This window comes from Erinaceus europaeus, chromosome 13, assembly GCF_950295315.1.
Source record: "Erinaceus europaeus chromosome 13, mEriEur2.1, whole genome shotgun sequence".
NCBI classification, from domain to species: Eukaryota; Metazoa; Chordata; class Mammalia; order Eulipotyphla; family Erinaceidae; genus Erinaceus; species Erinaceus europaeus.
This window is the reverse complement of record NC_080174.1, coordinates 3,918,218-3,942,457: the sequence shown is the minus strand read 5'-3', so window position 1 is coordinate 3,942,457 and position 24,240 is coordinate 3,918,218. Positions and strand designations below refer to the sequence as shown.

The following is a 24,240-nucleotide window of genomic DNA, read 5'->3' as shown; positions in this document are numbered from 1 at the left end:
CTTCCTCCCTCCCTTCCTCCCTCCCTTCCTTCCTTCCTTCCTTCCTTCCTCCCTCCCTCCCTTCCTCCCTTCCTTCCTTCCTTCCTTCCTCCCTTCCTCCCTTCCTTCCTTCCTTCCTCCCTCCCTTCCTTCCTCCCTCCCTTCCTTCCTTCCTTCCTTCCTCCCTCCCTCCCTCCCTTCCTCCCTTCCTTCCTTCCTTCCTCCCTCCCTTCCTTCCTCCCTCCCTCCCTCCCTTCCTTCCTTCCTTCCTCCCTCCCTCCCTCCCTCCCTTCCTTCCTCCCTCCCTCCCTTCCTCCCTCCCTCCCTCCCTTCCTTCCTTCCTTCCTCCCTCCCTCCCTCCCTCCCTTCCTTCCTTCCTCCCTCCCTCCCTCCTCCCTTCCTTCCTTCCTCCCTCCCTTCCTCCCTCCCTCCTCCCTTCCTTCCTTCCTCCCTTCCTTCCTTCCTCCCTTCCTTCCTTCCTCCCTCCCTTCCTTCCTCCCTCCCTCCCTTCCTTCCTCCCTCCCTTCCTTCCTTCCTTCCTCCCTTCCTCCCTTCCTCCCTTCCTTCCTTCCTTCCTCCCTTCCTTCCTTCCTCCCTCCCTTCCTCCCTTCCTTCCTTCCTCCCTCCCTCCCTCCCTCCCTCCCTTCCTCCCTTCCTCCCTTCCTTCCTTCCTTCCTCCCTCCCTCCCTCCCTCCCTTCCTCCTTCCTTCCTTCCTTCCTTCCTTCCTTCCTCCCTTCCTCCCTTCCTTCCTTCCTTCCTCCCTTCCTTCCTTCCTTCCTTCCTTCCTTCCTTCCTTCCTTCCTCCCTCCCTCCCTCCCTCCCTTCCTTCCTTCCTCCCTCCCTCCCTCCCTCCCTCCCTTCCTTCCTTCCTCCCTCCCTCCCTCCCTCCCTCCCTTCCTCCCTCCCTTCCTCCCTTCCTTCCTTCCTTCCTCCCTTCCTTCTCTCCTAACTTTATTTATTCCAGAGCCCTGCTCCCTCTGGCTGATGGGGTGCTGGGGACTGAACCTGGGACCTCAGAGCCTCAGGCAGAGAGACTTTTGCAGACCTGCTGTGCTGTCTCCCCAGCCCTCCCTTCTTCCTTTATTTCCTTCTTTTCTCCCCTCCCTTCCAGTCTCTTCCTTCCTCCATTGCCTCCTTTGATCCTTTTCATCTTCCTATTCCTCCTTCTCTCCCTTCTTCTTTGCTTCCTCCCTCTCCCCACCCATCTCTGTGAGGTCTCTGAGGGAGGAGGTCAGCACAGAGCACAGGCCGGCCAGGCCACACCCGGGCCCTTGGGAGCGAGGAAGCTGTCTCCCGGGATGTCAGCCGCCTGCCTGTCTGTGGGTGCCTGGCCCTGGGTTTCTGGGAGGCCGTGCCTACGACCCCGGCGGCAAGCCTGTCTTCCTGCCCGGGCCTGGGGCTCTTCCCTGGAACCTGTGGGCCTTGCTTTTGTCCTGCCTGGCGTGTGTGTGTGTGTGTGTGTGTGTGTGTGTGTGTGTGTGTGGTGTGGCAAGGGCCCTGGGAATCAGATGACCCTCTGCCTAGCCACTGGCTCTGATGTCCCCTCCCCAGCCCAGAGGCCCTCCCCCATGGCCCATCCCCAAGGCCACAGAAAGGCCTGAGCCCCCGTAGTGTCCCTCTGCTCACTGGGCTCCCTCAGCCTGCACCTACCCACCTTCCAGAACCATCATCCAGAACATTCCTGAGTCCGGCCCTGATAACCAGGTGGGTCGTGTCCTCAGCAGACAGCGGTCTTCTGGGCCGTCAACTCTGTGGAGGGCACCTGCAGTCCTGTCTGTGCTGTGGGCATTGGGGCAACAGGAAGGGGCCAGGGGGCAGCTTTTACAGGGTGGGGGCTACAAGCAGGTGACAAGGAAGTGGGGCGGAGAGGGGTGGGCTGGCAGGTGTCTCCTTACAGCTGTCTCTACACCTGCCGGCAGTTTGGGGACCCACAGTGCCAGCAGTGAGCAGCTTCTGCTTTCCTGGGTGGAGGAGGAACCCGGCCAGGTAGCATCTGGGGAGACAGGTGTGGCCTTGGGGTTGAGTGTACACATTACCATGTGCAAGGACCTGGGTTCAAGGCCCGGCTTCCAGCCTGCAAGGGGAAAACTTCTTGAGTGGTGAAACAGGGCTGCAGGTGTCTCTGTCTCTCTCTCTTCCCCCCTTCTCTTTCAATATCTGGCTGTTTCTATCCAATCAATCAATAAAGATAATTCTAAAAAATTAGAAAAGCCCTTAAAATGAATAAATCCTTTAAAAATAAAATAATATGGTGGCCAGGCAGTGGCACACCTGGCTGGATGCTCACATTACCATGTATAGGGACCCAGGTTCAAGCCCCCGCAGGGGGAAAAGCTTCAAGAGTGGTGAAGCAGGGCTGCAGGTGTCTCTCTGTCTCTGTCCCTATCTCCCTATCCCCTCTCAATTTCTCTCTGTCCTAGATAATAAAATAGAAAGAAAAGAAGAAGGGGAAATGGCTGCTGGGTGAGCTGGATCCTTAAAGCCGGCTCCAACCCCCTACTGGCAACAAACAAACAGACAAACAATATGCAGTGATGAAAACAGAACCAGGGAGATAGCTAGGAGGCAGTGCACAAGACTTTTCTGCCTAAGACCCCCAGAGGCCCCAGATTCAATCCCCACCACCGCCAAATGCCAGGGCTCTGGCCTCTCTGTGTCTCTTTCATAAAAATAAATAAAGGAGTCGGGCGGTAGCGCAGTGGGTTAAACACAGGTGGCGCTAAGCGCAAAGACCAAGGATCCCAGTTCAAGCCCCCGGCTCCCCATCTGCTGAGGAGTCGCTTCACAGGCGGTGAAGCAGGTCTGCAGGTGTCTGTCTTTCTTTCCCCCTCTCTGTCTTCCCCTCCTCTCTCCATTTCTCTCTGTCCTATCCAACAATGATGACATCAATTACAACAATAATAAAAAACAACAAAGGCAACAAAAGGGAAAATAAACAAATATTCAAAAATAAAAATAAATAAAGTGGGAGTGGGGCTGTGGGTGGTGGCACACCTGGTTAAGTTCACACATTACAGTACATCAAGACTCAGGTTCAAGTCCCCGGTCCTCACCTGCAGGGAGAAAGCTTCACAGGTGCTAAAACAGTCTCTCTCTCACTCTCTCATGTTCTCTATTAAGATAAATAAAAATACATTTTTATAGTTTCATTAAAAATTTTTATTATCTTTATTTATTGGATAGAAATAGCCAGAAATTGAGAGTGAAGGGAAGATAGAGAGGAAGAGAGAGAGAGAGACAGAGAGACACTTGTAGCCCTGCTTCACCACACGTGAAGTTTTCTTCCTGCAGGTGGGGACTGGGGGCTCAAACTTGGATCCTTGTTCATTGTAACGTGTGCTCAACCAGGTGTGCCAACACCTGGCCCCAAAATATATTTTAAACACACACACACACACACACACAAAATATTAAAATAAAGACATCTTAATGCAACATGGAGGGAGTCGGGTGGTAGCGCAGAGGGTTAAGCGCATGTGGCACAAAGTTCAAAGATCCTGGTTCGAGCCCCCGGCTCCCCACCTGCAGGGGAGTCGCTTCACAGGCGGTGAAGCAGGTCTGCAGGGGTCTGTCTTTCTCTCCCCCTCTCTGTCTTCCCCTCCTCTCTCCATGTCTCTCTGTCCTGTCCAACAATGATGACATCAGTAACAACAGCAATAATGACTACAACAACAATAACAAGACAACAAGGGCAACAAAAGGGAAAATAAATAAATTTTAAAAAAAAGACAGCATGGAAACAATTTTTTGACAAGTCTGCAGACAAAGGCAGTTCTGTTGGGTCTGGTCCACTGTCACTGCTTCAGGACAAGGTCAGCTGTTCGGAGGTGGCAGGGCGTTGACTGCCAGCCAGTCCTCTGCATGAAGGTGGTGGTCAGGGCCAGGGGCCAGTCTGCAGGGACAGGGCTGGAGGGACAGACTGGATGCAGCCTGGGCCCTGGGGGACACCTCCCTAAATTGGGAGGCCAGCAGGCATCAAATGGCCCCGGAAACCAGTGGTAGTGGCGACTCAAGCAGCGCTCACAGCTCACAGAACAGAGTGTTGTTGGCCTTGTGCCCTCTAGTTTCCAGATGGATCCCCAGTGCCCCCTGAGCCATTTTTTAAAATTAGCGACTTCCTAATGATTGACAAGATTGTAATATCACAGGGGTACAATTCCACACGGTTCCGACTACCAGAGTTCCCTGTCCCATCCTCTCTACTGGAAACTTCCCTATTCTTTATCCCTCTGGGAGGATGGACCAAAGATCTTTGTGGGGAGCAGAAGGTGGGAGTCCTGGCGTCTGTCATTGCTTCTCTGCTAGAAATGGGCGTTGGCAGGTGGATCCACACCCCCAGCCTGTGTCTGTCTGTCCCTCCCATTTTTTAAACTTTATTTGTTTATTTGATAGAACAGAGAGAAAATGAGAGGAAGGGGAGGTAGGGAGGGAAGGAGAGACAGAGAGACACCTGCAGACCTGTTCCACCACTTGTGAAGCTGCACCCCCCCCTCAGGGGGGGAGCAGGGGTTTGAACCTGGGTCCTTGTGCATGATAGCATGTGCATTCAACCAGGTGAGTCACCACTCCATGGCCCCCTTGCTGCTCAGTTTGATGGCGTCTTCAAAATACTGGCTGTGGTCCCTCCAGGACTGACTCTGAGGGGACATGAATGAACAGAGTGGATCAGAGAAGCCACGTGTGCTCAGGCCCCGGGGAGATGACACACAGAACTCATGTGTGAAAGGCCTGGGGCTTGAGGCCCTGCAATGGCAGCTCTGTGGTCAAAAGCTAAACAAACAAAACCAAGCCAAGCTCTGGGAAGGAAGGGCTGGAATGAGACCGGAAGCTGCAGTGACAGCAGGGGCACAGCCCTCGGGAACCTGGCAGGCCGTGTGCACGTGGCCTGGGTCAGGCAGGAAGAGTGTTGAGGGGGAGGGGTGCTAACAGGGGCTGCTCCCCAGCTCCCTCCCGGGGGCTCCAGACTGACTCCTCCATGGAGGAATCACAGAGAGAGACAGTCAAGTTTCAGGGAGAAGATGAGCACTGACTGGGAGGAAGGAAGGACAGGAAAGGAGAAGAGGCGGGGGTAGATAGTATAATGGTGACGCAAAGAGACTCTCATGCCTGAGGCTCCAAAGTCCCAGGTTCAATCCCGTGCACCACCACGGGGTAAAAAAAAAAAGAAAAGAAGAAGGTACAAGCTTGCAGATGAGAGTGAGAGAGAGAGAGAGACGCCCCAGCCTCTGGTCTTCCAGTTTTCTAGTCCCTTCTGGGGAAGGCCAGGACACTCAGGATGGAGAGAGAGAGTCAGTCCCCAGCCCCTGGTCTCCCAGCTTCTCCCTTCTGGGGAAGGTCAGGGCACTCAGGATGGAGAGAGAGACACCAACTCCTGGTCCCCCAGCTTTCTAGTCCCTTCTGGGGGAAGGCAGGATCCTGGGAGGGAGGGAGGGAGGGAGGGAGGGAGAGAGAGAGAGAGAGAAAGAAAGAGAGAGCCCAGCCCCTGATCTCCCAGCTTCTCCCTTCTGGGGAAGGCCAGGGCACTCAGGATGGAGAGAGAGACACCAACTCCTGGTCCCCCAGCTTTTTAGTTCCTTCTGGGGGAAGGCAGGATCCTCAGGGGATGGAGAGAGAGAGAGACCCCAGCCCCTGGTCTCCCAGCTTTCTGGTCTCTTCAGGGAAGGCAGGACCCTCAGGGGATGGAGAGAGAGAGAGAGAAAGAGAGAGAGAGAGACCCCAGCCCCTGGTCCCCCAGCTCTCTGGTCCCTTCTGGGGAAGGCAGGATCCTGGGAGGGAGGGAGGGAGGGAGGGAGAGAGAGAGAGAGAGAGAGAGAGAGAAAGAGAGAAAGAGAGAGCCCAGCCCCTGATCTCCCAGCTTCTCCCTTCTGGGGAAGGCCAGGGCACTCAGGATGGAGAGAGAGACACCAACTCCTGGTCCCCCAGCTTTTTAGTTCCTTCTGGGGGAAGGCAGGATCCTCAGGGGATGGAGAGAGAGAGAGAGAGAGAGAGAGAGAGACCCCAGCCCCTGGTCTCCCAGCTTTCTGGTCTCTTCAGGGAAGGCAGGACCCTCAGGGGATGGAGAGAGAGAGAGAGAAAGAGAGAGAGAGAGAGACCCCAGCCCCTGGTCCCCCAGCTCTCTGGTCCCTTCTGGGGAAGGCAGGATCCTGGGAGGGAGGGAGGGAGGGAGAGAGAGAGAGAGAGAGAGAGAGAGAGAGAGAGAGAGAGAGAGAAAGAGAGAGCCCAGCCCCTGATCTCCCAGCTTCTCCCTTCTGGGGAAGGCCAGGGCACTCAGGATGGAGAGAGAGACACCAACTCCTGGTCCCCCAGCTTTTTAGTTCCTTCTGGGGGAAGGCAGGATCCTCAGGGGATGGAGAGAGAGAGAGAGAGAGAGACCCTGGTCCCCCAGCTCTCTGGTCCCTTCAGGGAAGGCAGGACCCTCAGGGATGAGCTTCAGCCTCTGTCTCCAGGGTCCCCTCTGCCTCCATCTGCATGTTGAGGCCTTTGCAGTCAGGGAGGGAGGGAGCCGGGGCAGGACGTGCAGACACACTGGGCTTCTGGGCCTGACCTGGGCCTGCTCCTGGCTGCTGCAGGGGGAGGGTGCAGGGGGCAGGGGGGGGAGGGTGCTGCTCTCCCTGAGCTGCCCTCAGACACAGGTGATGGGATGTGTAAGGTGCTTGTGCCTGATTCTTTCCTGAAAAGATTTTATTTCTTTACGAATGAGAAAGACAGGAGGAGAGAGGGAGAAAGAAGCAGACATCAGTCTGGCACATGTGCTGCCTGGGATAGAACTCAGGACCTCCTGCTTGAGAGTCCAGTGCTTTATCTGCCGTGCTACCTCCTGGGCCACGGCCCTGGGTTTCTGACAAGAGGTCAGGGAGCACATGGAGCCTCACGGGGAAAGAGACTCCTGCTGGGAGCAGAGCGTGCCAGGTGGGTGCTGGCTGCCCTGACCTGCTTTGGAGGGGTGTTGCTGGGGCGAGAGTCACCCTCTGGAGTCCCAACCCTGCTTGTAAATGCCAGCCGGTTAGTCGACAGCAGCCTGGGGACCGTGAGACCCACCCCCCACGAGTTCAGATCGTGCCTGGTCCAGGGAGCCTGGCAGCCACAGTCCAGTCTGGGCCGGGTTGTACTAGTGCTGTCAGACGGCCTCCTGCCGTGGGGTTCTAGGTGGCTCCCAGGACAAGGCGTCCAGGATACTATCTGTCCGCCGCGTAGCTGGGCCTCTTCTCTGACCTGCTCTCCCCAGGGGGAGCAGGCATGTTGGCTACACCCTCAAGCACAGCCGGGCACGGAGCCAGAATTCCAAGGCACGGGTGGCGTCACCCAGAAACCAGTGTCTCCGAAGAACAGGGAAGTATGCGGGTCAGACCCCAGAGAGTTTCTGTGTGACTCTGAGGTCAGGGAAGCAATCCCCACCCTTCTCCTGCCCCCCCCCCATGTCGGCCCATGAGGTCACCCAGGGGGCAGGGCCTGAGAGCTCTGCTTTGGAGGGACCTGGCACCAGGCCCAGGGCAGCCCAGTGGCTGGGGAGACTCAGCTCCCAGGCTCCCCTCTCCTGCTCGCTCCCTCTGTTCCTACCTGTGTGAATACTCTGCCTTGGGGGGCTGGGGGGGCAGGTGAGGTGTGACCCTGGCCTCTGTCCTGGGCTGGGGGGCAGGTGAGGTGTGACCCTGGCCTCTGTCCTGGGCTGGGGGGCAGGTGAGGTGTGACCCTGGCCTCTGTCCTGGGCTGGGGGGCAGGTGAGGTGTGACCCTGGCCTCTGTCTTGGGCTGGGGGGGCAGGTGAGGTGTGACCCTGGCCTCTGTCCTGGGCTGGGGGGCAGGTGAGGTGTGACCCTGGCCTCTGTCCTGGGCTGGGGGGCAGGTGAGGTGTGACCCTGGCCTCTGTCTTGTGCTGGGGTCAGCCAATGACAGGCTTCGCTGCTATGAGGGTGCCTGTGGGGCTTTCTGTGACACTGGGCAGAGGCTCCCTGCTCAGCCTCACTGGCAGCCACTGCCATCTGGAGCCTCAAGGTGCAGGGACCACGTGAGTGTGCACGGGACCCAGAACAGAGGGATGAGAGCAGAGCAGGTCCTGGTGGACAGGGCCTCAGGGGGCCATGGAGCAAGGGTGAGGGGATAGAGAGGGACAGAGCCACTTGTGTCACTCAACTTTTCTCTCTGCTCCCTTCCCCTCCCCTCCCCTGCCCTCCCCTTCCTTCCCCTTCTCTCCCCTCCTCTTGCCTTCACTTCCCTTCCCTCTTCTCCCTTTTATCTCTTTCCTTCCTTTCTTCCTTTTTAAAAATATTTATTTATTTATTCCCCTTTTTTGCCCTTATTTTATTGTTATAGTTATTGTTATTATTGATGTCATCATTGTTGGATAGGACACAGAGAAATGGAGAGAGGAGGGGAAGACAGAGAGGGGGAGAGAAAGACAGACACCTGCAGACCTGCTGCACCGCCTGGGAAGCGACTCCCCTGCAGGTGGGGAGCCGGGAGGAGGTGGAGTGGGGGGTGGGCCTCAAACCAGGATCTTTATGCTGGTCCTTGAGCTTTGAGACAAGTGTGCTTAACCTGCTGTGCCACTGCCCGGCGCCCTCTTTCCTTCCTTCCTTCCTTCCTTCCTTCCTTCCTTCTCTCTCACTCTCTCCACCCCCCATTAACACCAGGGTTATTGCTGGAGCTCAGAGTCGGCATTAAGATTGGTTGAATGGGTTCACCACTCCCTATGGCAATGTTTTGCCCTTTCTCTCCCTTCCTTCCTTCCTTCCTTCCTTCCTTCCTTCCTTCCTTTCTTCCTTCCTTCCTTTCTATTTTATTTGATAGGGTAGGGAGAGGATGAGAGGGGAGAGGAGATAGAGAGAGAGAGAGAGAGAGAGAGAGAGAGAGAGAGATCCCTGCAACCCAACTTTACCACTCGTGAAGCATCCCCCCTGCAGGTGGGGATGGGCGGCTTGAGCTTGGCAGCGTGTGTGTGTTTCATGGGGTGCTCACCGCCTGCACGCCTACCACTTGGTGTTTCAACTTGGACAACCTTGGGCTAAGAGCTGTCCTGCCCCTCCTTGCGGCAGCCACCCAGGGGACAGCCACCCAGGGGACAGACGCCATGGATGCATGGAGTGGAGGCAGTAAGGACACCCACATGGCTCTTCCTGGATGTCTGATGGAGGCAGTGACACTGCCTGTGGTCACCAGGTAGCTGAGACGGCTGGTGGAGGTAGAGAGAGATGAGGGCTCGGATCTATTCAGGGCCAACGGTGGGACTCAAGGCTCCCTGGGTGCTGTCCAGGCAGCTGGGGCCTGAACCCGGCTTGCACGGGGGGAGGCGTGTGTCTCCTGGGTGAGCTCCTTCCCAGGGCCCACCCACATTGAGATGTGCTGTCCTCATACAGCGGCCGAGTTGTGAGCTCTGGGCACCCATATGTTCCCAGCAGCTGCTGGCAGATGTCCTGCAGGGAAGACATGGGGCCAAGATGGCCGGGCAGTGGTGTACCTGGTTAAGCGCACATAGTACTGAGCACAAGTACTAATAAAAGTATCCGGGCTCCTCACCTGCAAGGGGGTCGCTTCACAAGTGGTGAAGCAGGTCTGCAGGTGTCTCTCTGTTTCTCTGCCTCTCTGTCTTCCCCTCCCCTCTCAATTGCTCTCTGTAGTATTTAATAAAATAAAAATTTAAAAAAGGCCACTGGAAGCAGTGGATTTGGAGTGTTGACACCAAGCTCCAGTGATAACCCTGGAAGCAAACAATAACAGGGGGTCAACAGAGGTCTGCAGGGCCTGCTGGGACCACGGCCGCACCTGCTAGGGCCGCTTGCTCTGCCCCACGGCTGTGCCACCTGCGTTGCCGTCTGCTCTCCCGGCCCCGCAGACCTGATGTCCACTCTTGGGTGTGTGTCCTTGGTGCCAGGAGCAGAAGAGCTCGTGGGTCTGTGATGGAGACTGCAGAAATGCCCAAAAGAGTTTTACCTGTTGGACGGGCAGCTGCCAAGCTCAGGGAGGGAGGAGCAGGAGAGGCTGGGTATCACTTCACGAATCTACCAGTATGCCAGCCTGTCACTCTGGCTGGGTGACTTGTCACAGAAAATCCAGCCAGCCCCTCCCGGGAATGTGGGTGAGGGGTTGGCAAAAGTGCAGGGTGTCCAGCACCAGGGCCAAGCTTGGGTGGAGGGGGGGTCAGGACAGCCAGAGATGGGCTGGGTGACGCCAGCCACGGGTGTGTCTGGGACACCTCCTGGGCATCAGACCTGTCTTCTGTGTCCCGCTAGCTCCACCCGTGTACTTTGATGTCTGGAACATCAGGGCAGGAAGACAGCATGATAGTTCTTCAAGTGACTTTCATGCCTGAGGCTCTAAGGTCCCCAGTTCAATCCCTAGCACCACCATCACCATCACCATCAGCCAGAGCTGAGCAGGGCTCTAGGGAAAATAATAATAATAATAATAATAATGAAGAAGGAAAAGAAGGAGAAGAAGGGGAAAGAGGAGGAGAAGGAGGAGGGGGGAGGGGGAAGAGAAAAAGGAGGAGGCTGGGGAGACAAGCTGGTTCTGCAAAAGAACTCCCCTGCGTAAGGCTCTGAGGTCCCAGGTTCAATCCTCAGCATCACCATCAGCTAGAGCTGAGCAGGACTCTGGGAAAACCAACCAACCAACAACAAAACCCAAACCAACCAAAACCAAAATATATATACACACAGTCCTTCCTCTCTTCCTCCTCCTCACCACTTCATTTGGAATGTTGTGGATCCAGTGACCTGTAATGGAGAGATTCACAGAAGATGGACAGATGGACTGGCAGTTGGGTGAGCTCATGAGTTGGGTAGATGGATGGATAAATCGATGGATGGGTGGGTGAAAGATTCAGTGAGTGGATGGATGGATGGATGGATGGATGGATGGATGGATGGATGGATGGGTGGATGGATGGATGGATGATGGTTCAAGAATGGACAGGTGGACAGACAGTAGAGTGAATGGGTACATGGATGGATGGATGGATGGACGGGTAGACTGAGTAGACGGATGGATTGGTGGGTAGGCAGGTGGATACATGGTAGATGAGTGTGTGGATGGCAGGACAGAAAGCAGGATGCTTGAATGGAGGAATGTCTGACTGGATGTGCGGCATGTGGGCGAGTGCAGCACTGGGCAGCTGGGTGAGGAGACTGGGTGGCAGGTGAGCAGGGGTAGGTGACAGGTGGTCGTCTGGATGAATGGATGGATGCATTAGAGTGTGAATGGACAGACGGACAGATGAGTCAGCGGTAGGACAGATGGAAGGATAGCTGGATGTGTGCACAGTATGAGCACATCAGCAGAGGGGTGGAGGCATGGATGAGTGGATGGGTGGATGGATGGACACGTGTCCCTTGAGATATATCTAGATGGACCAGTGGAGAGATGGACAGATGGGTGAACAGATGGGTGGCTGAGTCTAGGTTCTGGGGGAGAAGGGGCAGCAGGGTCCCTGGGAGTCCCTGTGCTGTGTCTAAGTCACAGTCCCCAAAGGTTTCAGGCCCTCAGTGCTCAGGCCCCTCAGATGTGGACAAGGACAGAGTGTTGTGAGGCCCAGTAAGCACGTGAGTGCTAGGGACAGTACCACGGCCAGCCCAGTAAGCACTTGAGTGCCGGGGACAGTACCACCACGGCCAGCCCAGAGCAGAGCTTCCTGCAGCTGAGAAGAAAACGTGTTCAGTCAGACCTCACACCTCTTGGGTGGACGTGGCGGGGGGCAGGGTCAGAGCCCTGTCCAGTCAGACGCCACCCCCTTGGGCGGATGCAGGGGAGGGGGCTGGAATGAAGAGCTGTTTGTCACAGTTTCAGATCAGTCCTCCGGTCTGTCCTGGGCACTGGTCCCCCCACCTCTCAATCCTGTCAGAAGGATGTGTGATGTGGGGAGGCCCAGTGGGTAGCCGGTTGTGCTGGCGCTGACCCAGCTAAGGGGAGGCTAAGCCAGGCGGCACCTCCCTCATCCCTGCTGTCCTGCAGGGGAGGCCGAGTGCCCCCTCCAGCTGTAGGTACCCCCTGAAAATGCCTCCTTAGCTCTGTGCTGTGGGGGCTCAGCTCCCTCCCCTGCTGTCTGGGGGAGCTTGCCCAAGGGGTGCAGGAGTGAGAGGGACAGAGAAGGTTGCAGAGGGGTTGGGAGAGGGAGAAGGTGAGGGAGGAGGGAGAGAGAAAGAGAGCTCCCTGCTGTGTGTGCTGATACCCATGAAGGTGCTGGGATACGAGGTGGGAGAGGAGAGGAGGAAGGAGGAGAGAGAAAGAGGGAGAAATTGAGAGAGAGGGGTAAGGAGAGAGATCGTACACTCTCTGCTGTGTGTGCTGACACTCCACAAAGATGCTGGGATGAGAGTTGGGGGAGTTGGGGGATAAGGGGGGAGTTTTCTGCTGTACGTACAAGCCTTCCCCTTGCAGAGGCCCTGGGGGCTGGGGGGGTCTCAGTGCTTCTCACCCTGATGGACAGACAGAGTGTTCCCTCTCCAGCTCTGGGAGGTTTGGGGCTTGGGGAGGCTGAGGTGAGATCCGCTGAGGTGAGACGGGCAGGTGTGGGAAGCATGCCAGGCCTGGGTGTGCCAGGCCAGAGGGGCGGCAGAGAGCGTGGTGTTTCATCTGCATGTGGGCGTGTGAGCTGGGACGCTGGGGTCCAGGAAGCCACTGAAAACATGGAAACACCAGAAAGGAGAGAGGGTCCTGCCTGGGGCAGAAAGGTCTGGAAGGGCTGAGGGGAGGCGGGGCCCCAGGAGGGGGGCAGGAGGCTCCGTGACACAGGGCAGAGCTGGCGGGCGCAGGGGTGTGGCTGAGGCTCCCAGCGTCACTCTGAGCCCTGGACAAAGGCGGCCCATCTGGCCCAGGACACACTGGAGATCCGGTGACTGCTCAGATCTGGGTCACCGCCTGTGCCTTCACTGGGGGGACGGAGGGGGGGTCTGCTCACTGCAGGGGAACCTCACCCAGTAGGCTGCCAGTCCTCCCAGCTCTGCGTTTATTTGTTTATTTGCCTCCGGGGTTACGGCACTACAAATCCACTGCTCATGGCGACCATTTTTTTCCATTTTATTGGGTAGGACAGAGAGAAATTGAGAGAGGAGGAGGAGATAGAGAGGGAGAGAGAGAGAGAGAGAGACATCTGCAGACCTGCTTCACCACTTGTGAAGCATCTCCCCTGCAAGTGGAGAGCCGGGGGGGGGGGGGGGCTCGAACCTGGATCCTTGAGGGGGTCCTTGCACTTTGTACTACGTATGCTTAACTGGGGGAACCACTGCCCACCCCCTCCCCCGGCCTTGCATGTAGCTTTGACCCTGGCTCCACACAGCAGGCACCAAGCTCCCACTCTCTCACTCTCTGTGTCTCTCTCTGAGAAAGAAAATGGACATGTTGACTCAGGAGCCATGAAACCCATTTATATGACACCAAGATACATTTATTTTATTTTATTTTATTTATTTTTTACCAGAGCACTGCTCAGCTCTGGCTTATGGTGGTGCGGGGGATTGAACCTGGGACTTTGGTGCCTCAGACATGAGAGTCTCTTTGCAGAACCACGATGCTGTCTCCCCCTGCCCATAATTTTTAAAAATTTCTTTATTGGGGAATTAATGTTTTACATTCAACAGTAAATACAATAGTTTGTACATGCATCACATTCCCCAGTTTCCCATATAACAATACAACCCCCACTAGGTCCTCTGTCATCCTTCTTGGACCTGTATTCTCCCCACCCACCCACCCCGCCCATAATTTTTTATATCACTTTAAATTGTTTATTTTTACTGGGGTTTGGGGGAGTCTCTTGTGCAAGAGGCACAGAGGGAGGAAGGACTCCACAGCACTGCTCCACCATTCCCTGGCACCTTGGCACTCCTATGTGGTGCTGGGGCTTGACTGTAGGGTCCGGCACATGCTAAGACACATGCTGTAGCAGGTGAGGGAGCTCTTGCCAGTCCCTCCTCCTATCTACTCTTTTAATTATTAAAAAAATTATGTATTTATTATTTATTGGCTAGAGACCGAGAGAGATGGAGAGGGAGGGAGAGATAGAGAGGGAGAGAGACAGAGAGACCCCTGCAGACCTGCTTCACCACTTGTGAAGCTTTCCCCCTGCAGGTGGGGACGGGGGCTTGAACTCTGTTCACTGTGATGTGTACACTTCACTGGGTGCACTTTCTGCTGGCTGGGTGCTGCTCTAAGCCCCCAGGAGCCCACACGCACACACTGGGCACCCCCAGTGGGGGTGAGGGGGAAGGGTTGCATGCTGGGTCTCCAGCTCTGCTCCTGGGGGACCCCGGGGAGCCTGAGGCTACAGGGGTGGGCTTCTCCCCTTGTGCCGGGTTACGTGTGCACCCCACTCACATCCCAGGAGCCAGACCCCAGGTCCCCCTCCCTCTTTTAGGCTGGACAGACTGAGGAGCCTCCCTCTGGCCGCCCGGTCTGCCCACCTTGTCCCTGAAGTCTGGGGTGTAGACGGACTGAACCGGCTTTTCTGGAAGTGGGCGGGGTGGCTAGCCTGTGTGTCTGCTGGGGTTGGGGCTGGAGGGGCAGGAGAGTGTGGCATCTGCCCTCACCAGAGGTGGTGCTCTGAGCCCCAGTCACTAGGGAGTGAGGACCCTGGGGGCTGCTGAGAGCAGGGTGCTCAGGTGCAGATGGGAGGCTGGTGGCCCTCTGGTGGGTCCCAATGCCTCCCCCATGTCCCCATGTCCCCACCCCACAGACCTGGGGCAGAGCAGCCCAGGGAGACAGCTCTCCCTTCCTCTCCCCCTGTCACTCCCCGTCTCCGCCAGGGACTCCTCTGCTGTCCCCAACACCCCCCACCCCGTGCTTCTCCCTGAAGATCTGGGGTTCAGCCACTCACCTTCACTCACCTTCACGTCCTGATGGGAGACTCAGCCCACGCAGAGACGGAGCGTGGGCCCTCACCTGCACCCACCATGAGCTACCCCTGTCACCTGGGTGCCTTCCATGAGGTGCTAGGGAGTGAACCCAGCTGCCCGTGGAGCTGAGTGAACTCTGGGCCTAGCTCACTGTTCTTGCACTTGGGGGTGGGGGAAAGAGAGTGGACAGAGCTCCAGAAAGGGGGGGAGGCCCCTTACCCAAACCCTGCTACCACCCCGTACCTCCTGGTGCTGTGCCCGGTGATCACATGGGAGGCCACAGCTCCAACCCAGAGTCAGGAATGTGTGCGCCCTACTGGGTGCTCCTACCACTTCTTTTTAATTAATCTATTTCGTTGCCACCAGCATTATGGCTGCCGACTAGGATCCACTGCTCCTGGAGGCCATTTCCCCGTCTTCCTTCCTTCCTTTCTTGCTTTCTTTGACAGGACAGGGAGAAACTGAGGTGGGGAGACAGTGAGTGAGAGGGAGGGCCAGTCAGCGGCAAACCTGGCTGAGCGCACACACTACAGTGCGCGAGGACCCAGGTTCCAGCCCCTGGTCCCCACCTGCAAGGGGAAAGTGTCACAAATGGCGAAGAAAGGCTGCAGGTGTCTCTCTGTCTCTCTCACTCTCTATCTCTTCCTCTCCTCTCAATGTCTCTGTCTCTATCCAGTAATAAATAAATAATGTTTTAAAAACTAAAAAAAAAAAAATTTTTAAAAAGAGAATGTGAAAGAGACAGAGAGATACCTGCAGCCCTGCTTCACCACTCGTGAAGCCTTCCCCCTGCAGGTGGGGACCAGGGGCTTGAACCTGGGTCCTTGTGCTCTGCGATGTGTGCGCTTAACTGGATGTACCACGGCCCAGCAGAAAGCCCGCTCCACCACCCTCACAGCTGAGCCCGTGGGCCCGTCCTCTCCTCCAAGGGCAGGATGAAGCGAGGCCTCAGGCTGGCAGGCCCAGGGGCTGTTGACTCCTGCCACCCTGCCCAGGCTGTGGGTCCCGCAGGCCAGCCCCCCGGGTGTGTGGGCTGGGCAGGTCCAGGCCTGCCGTCTGTAAACACTTCAGGCTACTCAGAACAGTCGCACTCACTAGCTCTTTTTCTTTCTTTTTCTTTTTTTGCCTCCAGGGTTATCGCTGGGACTTGGAGCCTACACCACGAATCCACTGCTCCTGGAGGCCTTTTTAAAAATCTTATTTATTTATTTATTTATTTATTTATTTATTCATTTTCCTTTTTTGTTGCTCTGGTTGTTTTATTGTTGTAGTTATTTTTGTTGTTGTTATTGATGTTGTTGTTGGATAGGACAGAGAGAAATGGAGAGAGGAGGGGAAGACAGAGAGGGGGAGAGAAAGACAGACATCTACAGACCTGCTTCACCGCCTTTGACTCCCCTGCAGGTGGGGAGCCGGGGGCTTGAACCGGGATCCTCATGCTGATCCTTGTGCTTTGAGCCACCTGTGCTTAACCGCCCGACTCCCTAGGAGGCCATTTTTTTAATTAATTAATTTATTTATGAGAAATATAGGAAAAGAGAGAGAGAGAAAGAACCAGACATCACTCTGGTACATGTGCTGCTGGGGATTGAACTCAGAACTTCATGCTTGAGAGTCCAGTGCTTTATCCACTGCGCCACCTCCCGGACCACCTAGAGGCCAGTTTTCCCATTTTGTGGCCCTTGTTGTTGTCGTTATTTTCATTGTTGCCACTGATGTTGTTGTTGTTGGATAGGACAGAGAGAAATGGAGAGAGGAGGGGAAGACAGAGAGGGGGAGAGAAAGACAGACACCTGCAGACCTGCTTCACCGCCTGGGAAGCGACTCCCCTGCAGGTGGGGAGCCGGGGGCTTGAACCAGGATCCTTTCGCCAGTCCTTAGGCTTTGTGCCACCTGCACTTAATCCACTGTGCTACCGCCTGACTCCCCCTAATTAAAAAAATATATTTATTTATTTATTCCCTTTTGTTGCCCTTGTTGTTTTATTGTTGTAGTTATTATTGTTGTTGTTATTGATGTCGTTGTTGTTGAGTAGGACAGAGAGTAGTGGAGAGAGGAGGGGAAGACAGAGAGGGGGAGAGAAAGACAGACACCTGCAGACCTGCTTCACCGCCGGGGGCTCAAACCGGGATCCTTACGCCGGCCCTTGAGCTTCAAGCCATGTGCGCTTAACCCGCTGTGCTACCGCCCGACCCCCTTCCCCACCAGCTCTCCTGTCCCCGGGGTCACTGAGAGGAGGGTCACTTATTCCAGGACAGGACAAGGCCCCTTCGGGTGCGTGTGAGCAAGCTCTTGCCTGTGGCCCCTGCAGGGTCAGCTGTCCCCAAAGCTGAGGGTCATGTGCCGGGGATGGTGGCCGGGCCGGGTGGCTCCAGGCGTGTCAGGGCTGGTGGGCCAGGCTCCCTGGCCTCCAGGATACCCCACATGGATGGGAGCCAGAAAGGAGGTCCCCTGGCCTGCCGGTCTCTTCCGTTTAAAGATCAGTTGGGTGTGCAAGTCTGGGGGACACACCTCCCATTCTGGGTCCTGCTGAGCGCCTGGTCTGGGCCTGGTTTAACTCTCAAACCTGAGGCCATAGGAAGGAGGGTCCTCTGGGCCCTCAGGGGCCTGGCAGGAGACACAGTGCTGCACTCTGAATGCTCTGTTCTGTAGGCGCACAGCTGTGTGCGGACAGTCCCCTGAGGGGAGGGAGGCAGCCTTTGTCTCGTGGCAGGTGGTGTGGGGTGGGGTGGGGTGGGGTGGCACCGGGACCCACACTCTCTGTTACCGGCTTTCTCATGAGAGCCCGGGGGCTGGGGGAGGTAGGCAGAATGCCCTGGCCCTCTTATCTGCACTGTCCCCCACAAATCCTGGATTCCTTCACGGTGGACAGAGGTGCTGATAGAAGGGTCTCAGGCAGAGATAAGTGGAGCCTCTGGGGTTTATCTCTGTCTCCCCTCCCCCTCCGGCAGGCCTGTCCCCTGTGGCCACTGGGCCCCGCCTGCCTGGCTCTGACCTCAGTCCCAACCCCTCTCCCTGGCACATTTTGCTGAGAGACCATGTCTGATGCAGAATCCCAAGCCTGATTGGGTGCTGAGCTGCTGGCCCAGGCCAGGAGAGGGGCCGGGGTTACTGGGAGGCAGGGTACAGGGCTGGGGTGTGAGTGCAGGGGCAGGGCTGGGGTGTGAGTGCAGGGGCAGGGCTGGGGTTACTGGGAGGCAGGGTACAGGGCTGGGGTGTGAGTGCAGGAGCAGAGCTGGGGTGTTAGGGCAGGGTGAGGGGCTGGGGTGTGAGGGCAGGGTGCAGGGCTAGGGTGTGAGGGCAGGGGCAGGGCTGGGGTGTTAGGGCAGGGTGCAGGGCTGGGGTTACTGGGAGGCAGGGTGCTGGGCTGAGGTGTGAGGGCATGGTGCAGGGCTGGGGTGTGAGGGCAGGGTGCAGGGCTGGGGTTACTGGGAGGCAGGGTGCAGGCTGGTGTGTGAGGGCAGGGTGCAGGGCTGGGGTGTGAGGGCAGGGGGCAGGGCTGGGGTGTCAGGGCGTGTGCAGGGCTGGGGTGTGTGGCAGGGTGCAGGGCTGGGGTGTGAGTGCTGGGTGCAGGGCTGGGGTGTGAGGGCAGGGTGCAGGCTGGTGTGTGAGGGCAGGGTGCAGGGCTGGGGTGTGAGGGCAGGGTGCAGGGCTGGGGTGTGAGGGCTGGAGCAAGGCTGGGGTGTGAGGGCAGGGTGCAGGGCTGGGGTGTGAGGACTGGGGCAGGGATGGGTGTGAGGGCAGGGTGCAGGGCTGGGGTGTGAGGACTGGGGCAGGGCTGGGTGTGAGGGCAGAGTGCAGGGCTGGGGTCCCAGGTGAGCGCTGATTTCTCTAGTGGGACCATTGCCACTCTGCTGACTCTGCCCTGAGCATTGGGGCCCCCTGCCCCCCTCCCCCAGATGCACCACAGAGTCTCCCGGCCCTGTCCCCTCCCGTCCTGGGCTGCTACTGGCACGGGCAGGTGGTCATCTGATCAGGGCTCATCCCGGAGCCTGCGCCACTGGGCTGGAAGGCGGGGTTCTGTCCCCCCCGAGACTATATCCACAGACTTAGCTGTGAGCCCCCGGACTGCAGGGGACATTCCGTATCTTTTTTTATTAGTGATTTAATAGTGACTTACAAGATGATAAGCTAATAGCCCTCACCCCAGCTAATAGGTGTAAGTCCTCACTACTCCCAACCTCAAAACTCTGTGTCCACGCCCCCAGTGGTAACTACCATAGTTCCCCAGGTCAGAGTTCTGGGTTGACTATATATATATATTTATATAGATTCTTTATTCAAGTTCATGAGCTTTAATTCCCTGTATCCCACTTATGAGTGAAGCCACCCCAGAGTTGTCCTTCCTTCTCCCTCTTCCCTCTCAGATAAGAGAAACAGCATCTGACTAGCTCAGGTGTTCTCCAGAATCTCTTCCCTCTCAGTGCTGGTGCAAAAACCAGGGTTCCTGGTCACTAAACTTCAGGCTTCCAGTAGAACTGGGCTTCAGAGCCCTCTGGTCATCTTCCCTTAACAAAATTCTCTATGGGGAGCAGAAGGTGGGAGTTCTGGCTTCTGTCATTGCTTCTCCGCTGGGCATGGGTGTTGGCAGGTGGACCCACACCCCCAGGCTGTGTCTGTCTGTCCCTAGTGGGGCAGGGCTCTGGGGAGGGGAGGCTCCAGGACACGCTGGCGGGGGTCCCTGGGCAGGGTAATCTTTACAGTCAATGGCTTCACTGCCCCGAGTCAGCTTTCCAAGACAGGAGGAGAGAGAGACAGGGAGCAATGCAGAGGGAGGGATGGAGGGAAGGAGGGAAGGACAGACACCTCAGCACCCAAGCTCCTGCAGTGTGGTGGGGCCTGGGTGGAAAGGTGGGTGACTTGCATGACAAAGCAGGCCGTCTCCTGGGTGGGCCATCTCCCTGGGCCGTATTAGATGTTTTCAAGCAATTTCTTTCTTTCTACCAGCTGGAGGGAGGCCAGAGCAGTGCTATGCTCCTGCACATTTGCTGGGATTCCCTTGTGCCAGCCCTGAGCTCTGCCCCTGGGCCCTCCCGGCCCCAGCCCCCGCAGCAATGGCTGGGGGAGCCCGTATTCACTCTGCCGACTGTTCTCTGTGGCACTGGGGGTGAACAGACCTGGTGCAGGGCCTCTGTGCACCAGACTTCGTCCCTGGTCTAATTCTCTTATTTATTTATTCTTCATCTTTTAATTTGTGAATAATAGTGTGCCCATGTGTTCATAGCTGCATTATTCACAGCCACCAAAGAGTGGAAGCAGCCTAAATGTCCACCAGCAGATGACGAGCTAAGGAAGTTATGGGATAAGGGGCCAGGTGGCATTGCACCTGGTCAGGAGCAGGCATCGCAGTGAGCAAGGACCCAGGTTCAAGTCCCTGGCCCCACCTTCATGGGGAAAGATTTCCAAGTGGTGAAGCAGTGTTGCAGGTGTCTCTCTCCCTCTCTATCATCCCCTTCCTTCTTAATTTCTGGCTGTTTTTATCAAACAAAACAAAGATAAAAAAATTATAAAAAGAAGTTATGAGATATGTATTCCATGAGATACTACTCTGCCATGAAAAAGCTGATAGTGTGTTTGTCCTTTAGGACAAAATGGAGAAACTGGAGGTGATGATGCTTATTTCAATAAGTAAAAAGATGAAAGTTAGCTACCAGATGGCTCCACGCATATGACTTTTTTTTTTTTAACCAGAGCACTGCTCAGCTCTGGCTTATGGGGGTGCTGGGAATTGAACCTGAGACTTTGGAGCCTCAGGCACAAGAGTCTCCTTGTAGAACCATGATGCTATCTACCCCTGCCCTCGAATTCTCTTTAAAACAGCTTTTCTTCAAGGCAGCCTTGTGTGGGCACATAAGCTCCCACACCTCCTGCGGGAGGTTTGAAATCCTCAGGAGGAGGAAGGTAGAGAGAGAGGGAGAGAGAGAGAGAGAGAGAGAGAGAGAGAGAGAGAGGGAGAATGGGGGCTGGGTGGTAGCGCTCTGGGTTGAGTGCACACAGCACTAAACCCAGGATCCATCCGGGTTCGAGCCGCTACTCCCTACCTGCAGGGGAGTCGCTTCACAAGTGGTGAAGCAGGTCTGCAGGTGTCTCTCTTTCTCTCTCCCTCTCTGTCTCCCCCTCCTAGCTCCGTTTCTCTCTGTCCTGTCCAATAAAAATGGAAAAGGAACTCTAGGAGCTGTGGATTTATAATGTTGGTCCCTAGCCCAGCGACAACACTGAAGGCAAAAGTGAAAGAGAGAGGGGGAGAGGGAGAGGGGGAGAGAGAGGCAGAGGGAGAGGGGAGGAGGAGGGAGAGGGTGACGGAGAAGGGGAGGGGGAGGGGGAGAGGGAGAGGGAGAGGGAGAGAGAGAGGCAGAGGGAGAGGGAGAGGGAGAGGGAGAGGGGAGGAGGAGGGAGAGGGTGAGGGAGAAGGGGAGGGAGAGGGAGAGGGGGAGAGAGAGGCACAGGGAGAGGGGAGGAGGAGGGAGAGGGTGAGGGAGAAGGGGAGGGGGAGGGGGAGAGGGAGAGGGAGAGAGAGGCAGAGGGAGAGGGAGAGGGGGAGAGAGAGGGTGAGGGGAGGAGGAGGGAGAGGGTGAGGGAGAGGGAGAGGGGGAGAGAGAGGGTGAGGGAGAAGGGGAGGGGGAGGGAGAGGGAGGGAGAGGGAGAGGGGAGGAGGAGGGAGAGGGTGAGGGTGAGGGAGAGGGAGAGGCAGAGGGAGAGGGAGAGGGGGAGAGAGAGGCAGAGGAAGAGGCAGAGGGAGAGGGGAGGAGGAGGGAGAGGGGAGGAGGAGGGAGAGGGTGAGGGAGAAGGGGAGGGGGAGGGAGAGGCATAGGCAGAGGCGGAGAGAGGGAGAGGGACAGGGACAGAGGGAGAAGGAGCGGCCTCACGGCCTCACAGCCTCACTGTACCGTTCACGGCGTGGCCACATGCTGACGAGGCTCGGACCTGGATCCTCATCCTCATGCTCTGCCAGGTGAGCTGCCCTCAGGCTTTATGTCCTGGTCTTGATCTCTTCTCTCGAAGACAGAGACAGAGAGAGAGAGAGAGAGAGAGAGAGAGAGCTCCCTCCTGCCTCAGAGAAGGGAGGACACAGTGTCTGCACCCTCACCCCCAGCTCAGGCCTGTGTGACCTGCAGCCCTCAGGCTTGACTAAGTGTTGACCGGCACATGCGGGTGACTGCAGAGGGCTCCCCTCCAGAGTAGCCCTGGGGAGCTGTCCACCCTAGGTGGGGCCTGTCAGGGCGATGGCCAGCATCTCCACAGCAGTGGTAGTGCTAGGGGGACAGGACACTTGGGAGTAGCCATGAGTTGTGGCCAGAGCCCGGAGGGGACAGACAGACAGGACAGCAGGCAGGGCTGGAGCTGGCCGGGGACCCTAAGCCCTGGGCTGGCGGTTGCAGACTGAGAGGCCCTGGAGCGAGGCGGACAGAGCAAGCAGAAGTCAGCACTTTGGTTGGTCCCCAGGGTCCAGACGGGAAGCAGAGGTCTCGCTGGGTGGCCGCAGCCTGGCCCTGTTTCTGGCCTGGCCCCTGAGTCCCCAGAGGTCTGGCCTGCTCTGGTTCTGGCTTGTGGCTCACAGCTGGGAAAAATGTTTGTGTCTGTCAGATGGGAGGAGATGCCAGCCTCATGGGGGCTCGTGAACTTGGGGTGTCTCTTCTCTGGCTCTACTAGGCCCTGGCCAGGGTTGGAACACAGGGTCCTGGAGCTGAGTGGCAGGGCAGGGCCTGACATAGTGGGACCATGCTGAGTCTGTGGGGTGGGGTCTTCAGGGCACCCCTCTGCAGGGCGGGGTTCCATGTGCTGACCTCTTGCCCCAGTCAGTCCGTAGGCTCCAGGGAACTCAGCCCTGTGTTTCCTGCAGAGGTTGGCGGGGGGAGCATCCTGGGCTGGGTCAGGACAGTCCAGGGTCCAGGTTGGGCAGACAGCAACCAACCCTCCCCCCTGCCCCCGCAGCTGCCTTGAAGCCCCTGCAGTGCCCAGCTCCTGGGCAGGGGAGTGGGGGTGGGGAAGGAAGAGACTCAGGGTGAGCGCAGCCTACCCTGCCAGGGGGGCTCTGTGTCCAGGGTGAGCGCGGCCTACCCTGCCAGGGGGGCTCTGTGTCCAGGGTGAGCGCGGCCTACCCTGCCAGGGGGGCTCTGTGTCCAGGGTGAGCGCGGCCTACCCTGCCAGGGGGGCTCTGTGTCCAGGGTGAGCGCGGCCTACCCTGCCAGGGGGGCTCTGTGTCCAGGGTGAGCGCGGCCTACCCTGCCAGGGGGGCTCTGTGTCCAGGGTGAGCGCGGCCTACCCTGCCAGGGGGGCTCTGTGTCCAGGGTGAGCGCCGCCTACCCTGCCAGGGGGGCTCTGTGTCCAGGGTGAGCGCGGCCTACCCTGCCAGGGGGGCTCTGTGTCCAGGCCTCACCCCAGCCCACAGCCAGTGCAGGGCCTGCGGGGCTGCTGGCAAACTCAGGGAGGGGCTCCCTGTTCCTGAGGAGATGTTTGCTGAGAGAGGCCCTGGGGGCAGGCCTGGGGGAGCCCCTGTGGTGGGGGATCAGGAGGGGCAGGGCTGCCTGCTACAAAAGTCACCCCTTCCCAGCCCTGTCCTACCCTGGGGACTCTGAGCCCACTGCAGGATGCTGGGAAGGAGCCCAGGGTCTGGAGTGCTGTGACACTGTGCTGAGCACCCCTCCCAGGTTGAGGCTTGATTCATTTTTATTTTCGAGAAGGGCGAGAAGGGGCTGGGTGGTGGCACACCTGACTGAGTGCACATGCTACAATACACAAGGGTTCAAGTCCCCCGGTTCCACCTGCGGGGGCAAGGTTTTGAAAGTGGTGAAGCAGGGCTGCAGGTGTCTCTCCCTATCTCCCTCTCTGTCTCCCTCTTCCCTCCCAATTTATCCAATAAATAATTTTTAAAAAAACTAGAAAGAAAAAAAAAAGAGGGAGAGGAAGAGAGAAGGGGGGGAAGAGACAGAGGCAGGAGGAGAGATACATCAGAATGACTCCACCATCCATGGAGCTCCCTTGAGGGGCCCATGCTGGGACCCAGGGCCTCAGGCTTGCTAAAGTGTCCCCCTACCAGGCTAGCTGGTCCCTTAGAGACGCGCTTCTCAGAATTCATCCTGTGACTCCGTAGGTGACACACAGCCCTGCTTTTCTTTTCTACAGATCCCTCAGGAGGCCAGCTGCCCGGAGCTGCTTGTCACGCCTCCCCCTGAGCTCTGCTTTCAGGACCCAGAGAGTTCCTGTCTTTCTGCTCCACCTTGTATGTGGCCTTAGCCCCTCCCCCTTCCTCCCAGATTTCCTCTGCAAAAAGGTTGGTGCAGCTCCGGCCCTCAAGTGTGCATTCCATCCGTCTGAATCAACCCTGTTAGACAGCGTCCTGGAGGCAGGAAGGCTTTGAAGACTGGGCGTCTGTGGCCTGGCTCTGTGAGATCCAACACTGTCCCCTCCTTCCAGATGACAGGGGGGAGTCCTCTGG

The 24,240-nt window shown here is 57.2% G+C and overlaps 1 long non-coding RNA gene across 1 annotated transcript in view; it reads left to right on the top strand.

The window, feature by feature from the left end:
* Positions 1 to 24,042, top strand: part of LOC132542623 (uncharacterized) — a 28,938-nt gene extending 4,896 nt beyond the window's left edge. Inside the window, exon 3 of the long non-coding RNA XR_009553593.1 lies at positions 23,928 to 24,042. This is a non-coding gene — a long non-coding RNA (uncharacterized LOC132542623). The remainder of the gene's footprint in view (positions 1 to 23,927) is intronic.
* The last annotated feature ends 198 nt before the right edge of the window (positions 24,043 to 24,240 follow it).